This window comes from Lactuca saligna, chromosome 4, assembly GCF_052625555.1.
Source record: "Lactuca saligna cultivar CGN05327 chromosome 4, ASM5262555v1, whole genome shotgun sequence".
Taxonomy (NCBI): Eukaryota; Viridiplantae; Streptophyta; class Magnoliopsida; order Asterales; family Asteraceae; genus Lactuca; species Lactuca saligna.
In genome coordinates, this window is record NC_136420.1 from 224771999 (window position 1) to 224783007 (window position 11009).

Below are 11009 nucleotides of genomic sequence, written 5' to 3' on the forward strand. Positions count from 1 at the left end.
ACTATCAAAGTCAGATTTTGACGATACCTATACACACAACTTCTCTTTTACAATAAGTACTACTTTTTTTTAGTTTAATAAGGCTAATAATCGACCAATCTTCGATTTGCTATTTACGATATCCATAGTCATGCCAGTTGGAGCTTGAAACTTCAACGAAACATAACTTCTTCGTTCTATGTCGATTTTGAATGCTCCTTAAATCTTAGGAGTCATTGTTACGAATACTGAATCTTATTCTTAGGCTATTCATCATAATCATTAATCAATTTAGACGCAAATTCTACTCATATTTATATTACGTAGCTAGAACCAGAAATTCCAATCACAAATTTCAAGACTCGGTACGACCACTATAAGTTATTGTTTATGTCATCAGACTAACCAACACACCAGTAGTATTTATGGCCCTAATGATTCGGTTGTGTAACCATAATTTTGATAAATTATTAATCGTGTTCTCCGGTGAAATGATGATATATTCATGAACCATGGAAGAACATGGCCAACACTTGAGATTAATTTTGGAACTATTAAGAAAGGAGATACTTTAACCAAAGTTCTCTAAATGTGAGTTCTGGATTAATTAAGTGCATTTCCTCAGACATGGGTCAGTAATAAAGGGATTCATGTCAATCTCACAACTATCAAAGCGGTTGAAGATTGGAAGGCACCAACAACGCCAATTAAATTACGCCAATTACTAGGGCTTGCAGGATATTACCAAAGATTCATTAACAACTTCTACAAAATACCTAAGCATCTTACTGCACTAATCTAGAAAGACAAGCAGTTCTATTGGGGAGACAGACAAGAGTCTACCTTACATAAATTGAAACAATTGTTGTGTAGTGCACTAATTTTGTCTCTTCTAGAGGGAAGAAAAGACTTTCAAGTATTTTTCGACACCTTTCACCAAGGGTTTGGATGTGTATTGATGTAAAGGAATAAAGTCAGTGCATATGCATCCAGACAACTTAATCCTTTGGGAGCTGTAGTGTTTGCCTTAAAATTTTGGAGATAGTTCCTATAAGAAAAAAGTGTGTCGTGTTCACCAACCTCAAAATCCTTCAACACATCTTCGATCAAAAGAAGCTCAACGTGTGACAATGAAGGTGGTTCGAATTGCTAAATGATTACAATTTCAAAATTCATTATCATCCTGGTAAGGAAAATGCCATAGCACACACTTTTAGCATGAAAGAACAAGAAAAGCCACTTCATGTAAAGGCTCTAACCCTAACAATCCCATCCAATCTCACCACCCAAATTTAAGATGCTCAGATGGAAGCGCTCAAACCTAAGAATTTCGGTTGGCACCTAAATCGAAATCAATTGGTGATCTCGGTTGGTACCATGACCAAAATCACTTGGTGATCTTGTTGGTTCCATGACCGAAATCACTTGGTGATTTCGATGGTACTAGGCCGAAATCCCCATGTGATTTTGGTGGTGTTGCATCATGATTGGTGGATCTTTTCCTAACATGATATATTACACAATTAAATGCAAACATCACTTCACCCTCACCCACCCTCTTACATATATATTAGGATGAGATCAACCCATCATTGTCCTCATTTGCATCTTTCTTCTCTACGTTGAATATAAAAAATTATTTGCAGAAATATGGCATTTCTAACAAAATGGTTGTAACCTAATTATTATACCATCTTGGCGATAAAATCCAAAATATCAACAACTTAGTCTTACAAAAAAAAAAAAAAAAAAAAAAAAAAAAAAAGGAAACTCAAAAATCAATCATTTTATGTAAAAAATGAATTTTCAAACAAAAATGGATTTTTCATACAAACTTCTCATACTTGTGCTAGATATAAGTTTTTATGATATAATCTTGTAAAAACCTCAAGACAAGATTACCATTACGTATTCATATAAGTGAATGGATTTGTCAAAGCATTCATAATAAACTATAATGGGTATAGTTTAGGAATCATAGATACTACACTATCATTTTGGACGAATCATATAACTATTTCAAGGTATCAATATACTTACACTATATGGCTCTATGGAAGATAATACTTTCAGTAAGGGTTTCATTACACTAAACATAAACCAGTTAATACAATTTTGTGAAACAATAGCTTCACCGTACCTACCAGAGTACACACTGAAGTCCTGAATTATAACCAGAATCTTTGTAAGAGAGCACGAGACTTGTATATAGATCCACAAAGGACTGAACACCCCACGCCTAACTGTTAGCTATAGTCGGACCGACAAGTATAGGGTGACAAATGTCTAACATTTTGATGCCTGACGAATGTCAAAGCAAGCCACTAGTCGCTAGCATGGTTATAATAACTCACGTGGGGTATTAACAATACGTTTTCTTTACGGGGTTAACATACATTCAAGTATTTTTATATAAATATAAAACTTCATCATGCTATTTGCCAGTATAGCACTACTTACATTTTAGGTCTTGGATTAAGACTTACAACTCATGTTTAAAGAAAATATTGGATTTTCTGAAAGTTCACTCCATCATTCACACAAGAAAATTTACATATTTTTTGCATACAAAACTCCGACGAACTCACTAACTTAATTGTTGACATTTTCAAAACCACTTTTATTCTCAGGAAATCAGTAGATAGGTAACCAAATCAGTTTTGTGGAAGGGGCATCGCAACGTCACGACATTTAATTTTGTCATATGTATTTGAACATCAAGTAAACTTATTTTGTGTATAATGCAAACTACTTATTTATCAATGTAATAGTTGTATGGCTTTGATCACTACTATTTATTTGTTATGATAATACACATGAAGTCGATCCACCCCCAGACGTTTCCGCCATCCTAGGTTGGGGTTATGACAGATTGGTATCAGAGCATTTTTATAGTGAACTAAGTATATAAAACCATGTAAGATATACAAATATAAACAAAATGGGGCTAAAACACTCAAACTAAGCATACCTTTAAAAGTATAATAATATGTTTATGAAAGTATACGTATATGCATACATGCTAGGACAGTGTCATAATTAGAACCATATAAAAAGTGTTAAGATAACTTGAAAACTACGATTAAGCTTAGATAGTCATGTAATCATATTTTGGGATAAATATAGCATGTTCAGTTATATTTATGGTAGATATGGCTAACATGTGTTTGGGAATCGTCGTGGTGAAAAACAAATCTAAAACATACCCCAAAACTCTAGAATCGAACATAAAGTTTAAAATACTCTAGGAGTATTTTAGAATACTACCTAGACATACACTTAAACTCTTCTTCTATTTCTCATATCTCTATTCTTGTATAGACATAATGGAAGGATTCCATATGCCTGGAGGCCCCTACTTCCCTAACCAAGGAAATGGCGGTTGGATCGAACAGGATCCCGAAGAGGATCCTGAAGAGTTAATGGAGGATGACCCAGAAGAGGATCCAGATGAAGAAGAAGACGGGGAGGAGTAGAGGAGAACTTGGACACAGTGTCCGAGGTCATTAATCCTCCCAATATCGTCTGGGTTCCTGCACATTCAGGGATACTAGAGACTCACTCCTCGTTGGGCGGAGGACATGGAAAGGTGGAGCAGACGACAATCCAACGGTCCCCATACAACATGATGCGAGGCTTCTATAACCTCAGTCACGGAGGTCAGGAAGATAGGGCATTCCCTGTCATGGTTCAGTGAGTCATGCATCTCGGGGATATGACCAAGGCACCGGCGAGTTCGATTTTGGATGTAGGAGCTGCCACGGATGTCATTGCAATCTGTCTTCGTTGTCTAGACCAAGATCATGATCGGACCCAAGATCATACCAAGATCCTTCTGGAGGAAGTTATCACAACTCGGGCCTAGATTCAGGTATTTTAGGAACACCAGGCTACAATGGAGAGATGTGTGATCGAGGCAGAACACCAAGTGGCAGAGGCCAGAGAGGAAACTAGGATGATGCAGGTATACATAACCATTCTACGAAGACTCAAGGATTGCACACGCCATGAGTAGGGCTTACACTACTCCCAATTTTGTTATAAATTAGGTGTAAGAGTAAGCATTGGTGCTACTCTTCCTTGTATCTAGACAACCTTAAAGGTCAATTTTCACAAAACTATGTACTAGTACTATATTATCAATGAAATTGGTATGCATTTTAGTTCATTTAGTTTTGCTATATCCTCTACGATTGTTTACCCATTTTAGTAAAATTTCAGTTATGAATTACTTGCAACTTACAATGACAACAAGACATAATACACATATAAACGAGAGAATCCATTATAGTAATGCCCAACTCATAACCCTTATTAAAGATTTATCATCTTTCCACCTTTAAACTTTGTGGCAGAAAGGTGCCATAATGAAGTTTCATCAGATACGTTGTCCACACCTCAAGAACTCCACCACCACCACCTCTACAAATGGACACTACCATGTTCTAGACTGCGGTAACAGCCACTGTGGTTGCCGCCATGGTCCAAATCAGCAGTAACAGTACTAATGGAAATGGTAACGGTAGCGGAAACAAGACTAGTAGTTTGAACCTTGGAGAAAACCAAGGGTACCCAAAAATGTGCTATTATAAAGAATTCATGAACTGCAAACCTAGAACCTATCACGGTGATGTCGGTGTCATCATTATGAACGGCCACATTAAAATTCTAACCCAAGCTGTGGCCAACATCATGAGTTAGGAGGACCTAAAAGTGATGATGCTTGAGGAATACTACCCACGGAGTTAGATACAAAAAATGGAACAAGAACTGTGGGATCACATCATGAAGTGCTCCGATATAGCCACATACACCGCCCGATTTAGCGAACTGGCAAACCCTGTGCTCTATAATGGTCACACTAGAGGCCAAGAAAGTGGAACATTACATTTGGGGACTATCCCCTTAGGTCCAGGGAATGGTCATATCCGTTAACCCAAATACCTTCGATAGTGCGAAGCATTTAGTACAAAATCTTGTACACCAGGGTGTTCGTCAAGGCATTATCAACCCCACACCCGAACAACCAAGGAAGGGAGACTACAAACATAAGTTTGGAAATAAGAAAAGGGGAAAACTGCTCATGACCCGGTCAAGAAACAAAAGACGGTGTCCGTCCATCCCATCACCGCCCGTACACCAGCCAAGTAATATGTTGGGACTCTCCCAAAATGCAATAAATGCAACTTCCATCACTATGGAGTCTGCCAAGGGATATACTGTAATAATTGTAACAGGAAGGGGCATACCACCGGTTTCTACAAAATGCCAGCACAACAAACCACCCAAGCCGAAAATTCTGGGGTGATTCGTGCATGCTACGAATACAACGAAATAAGGCATATCAAGAAGGACTACCCAAAGGCACATAACAGAAATGGTGGAGACGTAAGAAGGGTTTTAGCAATGGGGGTATGAGGCATTCATGAGGGATCCCACCGTGGTTACTGGTACGTTTCTCCTCAATAACTCATACGCATGCATACTTTTCAATATTGGTGAGGAGAAAATTTTCGTGAGCCACCAGTTTAAACATTTACTTAAATGAATACCCTGATCGCTAAATGAAACATTCACCATAGAAATGGAAAATGGTACAACAGAAAGCACTAAAGATATATGTATATGATGCACTTCAACCCTAAACAACCATTCCTTCCACACCAACCTAATATTGGGCATGATAAGAAGTTTTGATGTTATCATTTGCATGCATTGGTTAATTCCACACCATGTCATTATCATGTGTTACAAAAAGGTCGTTCACCTTAACCTACCAAATAGCGAACCTCTTGTCATCTATGGAGATAAATCCGAGAAGAATCTACAAATCATCTCTTGCATCAAGGCTCAAAAGTACCTATGCAAGGAATACCATGCCTTCTTACCAGATGTGGTTGATGGGAAACAGGAAGTGAAAGACAATAAGAACATTCCAAAAGTTTGTGACATTCCTCATGTGTTCCCAGAAGATCTTCTGGGAATAGCACCCATACGCTAAGTCGAGTTCAAAATCGACTTGATCCCTGGAGCCACCCCCATAGCCAAATCCTCATACCGTTTATCACTAGCAGAGATGCAAGAGTTGTCCATCCAAATATACGAACTACTGAGCAAGGGATTTATTAGACCGAGCTTCTCACCTTGGGGAACACCGGTCTTGTTCTTGAAAAAGAATGATGGATCTTTCTGCATGTGAATAGACTATCGAGAACTGGACAAACTCACTATCAAGAACCGTTATTCCTACCCCGAATCGACGACCTTTTTGATCAACTGTAAAGATCGATGTAAGGTCAGGTTACTGTCAACTGCGTGTCTAGGAGGGAGATATTCCTAAAACAACCTTTAGAACCTACAACGGTCACTACGAGTTTGTGGTGATGCCTTTCAGACTGACTAATGCACCCACGGTCTCCATGGACCTAATAAACCGTGTTTTTCGACCTTACCTGGATAAATTCATGATAATATTTATCGTTGACACACTAACTTATTCAGAAAGTGGGGAAGAACATAGTCAACATTTGTGACAAGTCTTGGAAACATTAAGAGCCAAGAAACTGTATATGAAATTTTCAAAATGAGAATTGTGGATATGAAGATTGGATTTTTGGGACACATGGTCAGCAAAGAAAGGATACATGTGAACCCTTCCAAAGTCAAGGAAATTGAAAATTAGGCAACACTAGGAACACCGATGGAGATACGTGAGTTTTTACGCTCGACTGGTTACTACAGAAGGTTTATAGAAAATTTCTCCAAAATCACAATCCCGCTCACTATCTTGACTCAAAAGGGATTGAATTTCGATGGGAGGATAAACTAGAAACTACCTGCCAAATGCTTAAACAAGCCCTTTGTAGTGCTCAAATCTTATCTCTACCAGAATTGACCGAAGACTTTGTAGTCCACTGCGAGGCGCCCAAGCAAGGTCTAGGATGCGTTCTTATGCAAATAGAGAAGGTAATTGCCAATGCCTCAAGACAACTCAAAACTCATGAGGTCAATTACACCATGCATGACGTTGAAATAGGAGCAGTGGTGTTTTCCCTAAAGATCTGGAGACATTACCTTTACGAAAAAAAACACCATCTTCACTAATCATAAGAGTCTTCAATACATTCTTAATCAAAAGGATCTGAACATGAGACAATAATGATGGGTAGAACTCCTAAATGACTACGAATGCGAAATTCGTTATCATCTAGGCAATGCGAACATAGTAGCGGATGCCCTAAGTTGAAAGAAATACTCAGGACGTCGAGTAAGATCATTGAGCATGACCATCTATTCACACATGTCCACATAAATTAAGGAGGAGCAGCTAGAAGCCTTGAAACCTAAGAACGTCGCAGGTGAGGCCTTGCAGGGAATGGATAAAAAAATTGAAGCCAAGGAAAACGGGGCATATTCTCTCATGAACCTAATCTGGACATTGAAATTTGGAGGGTATAGAGATGTTGTCTGAACGAGGCTCACAAAGCCAAATACTATGTTCATCTAGGTTCTAACAAGATGTATCTAGACCTCAAGAAACTTTATTGGTGGCCAAACGTGAAGGTAGAAATCGCTACCTATGTGGGCAAGTGTCTGAGTTGCGCCAAGGTCAGGTAGAATACCAAAATCCCTCGAATTTGCTTCAGCAAACAGACATACCCGAGTGGAAGTAGGAGTATATAACCATGGACTTCATAACTAAGTTTCCTAAGACGGCGGGCGGACTAGACACAATTTGGGTGATCATTGACTGGTTGAACAAATCATGCACTTCCCACCAATAAAAGAGACCGAAAAGATGAAGAAGCTAACTAGAACATACATTAAAGATATTTTATGATTACATGGTGTGCCAATATCCATCATCTTTGACGGATATAGTAGATTCACCTCGCAGTTCTGACAATCACTATGAAAGTCCTTGGGGACCAAAATCGACATGAGTACAGCTTATCACTCTCAAACAGAAAAGAAAAGCGAGTGAACCATTCAGATGCTGGAAGACATGTTGAGAGCATATGCGATATACTTTGGCAAAGCCTATGATACCTATTTTCCGCTCATTGAGTTCTCGTACAATAAAAGTTAACATACCAGTATTAAGGTTGCTCCATTCGAAGCTCACTATGGGCATAAATGCAGATCACCTATGTGTTGGGCTGAGTTGGGTGGCACGCAGCTAGCAAGAGGAAAAGAGTCTAATAGTACACTCACTAGCCCTGATATCAAATGCAAAATGATGGAGAAGATTATTCAGATCCATGAATCATTAAAGAAAAAGCTATGAAGATAAGTGATGCAAACCCTTGGAATTCCAATTTGGTGGCTGCGTTCTATTGAAGGTCTCACCCTGGAAGGAAATGATATGTTTTTTAAGAGGTGAGAAACTAAATCCATGGTATATTAGTCAATTTGAGATCCTTGGTTGAATAAGTCCAATGGCTTACAAACTTCGACGACCACAGGAACTCAACAACGTACACCCCACATTCCACGTATCTAACTTGAAGAAGTGTCTATCCGACGAGACTTTGGTAATCCTACTTGGTTAAATCGAGGTAAACGGAAGCCTACACTTCATAGAAGAACCTATGGAAGTCATGGATAGGGAGATCAAAAAGACGAAACAAATGCGCATACCCACAGTGAAGGTCAGCTGGAATGCCAAGCGAGGGCCCGAATACATCTGGGAACAAGAACATCAAGAGAAACAGAAGTACCCACATCTTTTCCCTAGCTCATGAGTACCCACTCAAGAATAAATTTCAGGACGAAATTCCCTCTAACAGGGGGATAATGTGACAACAGACAGTTCGGGATCAATCAAAGTTAACAAGTTAGCACAGATTAAAGAATTCAATAAAGGTCAACTATTTAAAAACCCAAACCATTTAGATTTTTGGTTGGCACCTGGATCGAAATCACTTGGTGTACTCGGTTGGAACCATGACCCAAATCACTTGGTGATTAAGGTGGTGCTAGGCCAAAATCTCAATGTGATTTTGGTGGTGTTGCATCATGATTGATAGATCTTTTCCCAACGTGATATATTACACAATTCAATGCAAACGTCACTTCACCCTCACCCACTCTTACTTATATATATATATATATATATATATATATATATATATATATATATATATATATATATATATATATATATATATATATATATATAAGGCCGAGAGCAACTCCTCACAATCCTCATTTGCATTTTCTAAACTCCTTCATTTCTCTCAAGGAAACAATATCAAGCATCTTCAAACTTCCTACCTTTCCCCTCAAAGGACCGAATTCAAACCTTATACATTTTTCCACTATAACATCATCAAAACATTCCCAGGAAACCATAAGTAGAGTTGATTCTTAAGGACTATTATATGTTTGCTTATTTAGTCTAGTGTTCGTACAACACATTCATAATAATTAATCTTGTTCACACACATTATTATATGTTAAAAACACATAGGATACAACAACCTTCAAGTATTCTAAATTTGAAGATCGTCAACATCACCTTGCTAACCAACCACAATCACACTCATTTGAGTTCATACGCCTACATAGCCATTCTACGAGGACTCAAGGACAACACACGCCACGAGTAGGGCTTACACTACTCCCAATTTTGTTATAAATTAGGTGTACGAGTAAGCATTGGTGCTACTCTTCCTTGTATGTAGACAACCTTAAAGGTCAATTTTGACATAACTATGTAGTAATACTATATTATCAATGATATGGGTATGCATTTTATTTCACTTATTGTTGCTATATCCTCTGTGATTGTTTACCCATTGTAGTAAAATTTCATTTATGAATTACATGCAAATTACAATCACAACAACACATAACACACATAAAAACGTGACATTCCATTACAGTAATGCCCAACTCATAGCCCTTATCATAGACTTATCATCTTTCTACCTTTAAACTTTGTGATAGAAAGATGCCACCACGAAGAGTCTTCAGACACGCTTGTCAACACCTAAGGAACTCTACCACCACCACCTCTACAAATAGACACTGCCATGTTCCAGGCTGAAGTCACAGCCGTTGTGGCTTCCACCATGGCCCGAATCAACAGTAACAGTACAAATAGAAACAGCAACAGGAGCAAAAAGAAGACTAGCAGTTTCAACCTGGGAGAAAACCATAGGTACCCAAGAATATGCTCTTATAAAGAATTCATGAACTGCAAACCCAAAACCTATCACGGCAACAACAGTGTCATCACTTTGATAAGATGGTTTGAGAAAACCGAGTCCGTGTTCAAAAACTATGCATGCTCGGATGAATACAAACTCAAATATGCAACATACACATTCCTAGATTCAGCTTTAACATGCTGGAATGACCACATTAAAATTATAACCCTAGCTGTGGCCAACGTCATGAGTTGGGAGGACCTGAAAGTGATGATGCTTGAGGAATACTGCCCAAGGAGTTAGATGCAAAAACTGGAACAAGAATTGTGGGATCACACCATGAAAGGCTGTGATATAGCTACAAACACCGCCCAATTTAGCGAATTGGCAACCCTGTGCCCTCGAATGGTCCCCCCAGAGGCCACGAAAGTGGAACATTATATTTGGGGACATTACCCTTAGATCCAGGGAATGTTCATGTCACACCCCAAAACCAAGAACGGCATAAACGTTCTGGGGAGGAGGACGTCATGTACAGTATCACAACAATGAAAAGTAGTAAATAAGCAACAACATCATCCATTGCATTAATAATATAATTTAATTACAAGTGTGTTCTGTCAAATTATAATAGACACTAAAACATAAATCAAAATGAAAGATGAGTCTTGAACGAGCACCATCTTCATTAAACCTTGCATCGGTACCTGTCCATTGATGACCTGAGGATACAAGTAATTTTGAAAGCGAGTATCAGCTTTGAAGCTGGTGAGATCATAAGTATTTTAGTGTCTTAATTTGTATGTAAGTACTTGTATGTAATTTGAAATGTAAGAATTCATATATAAATGAACATCCTAGAAAACCCTATGTTTC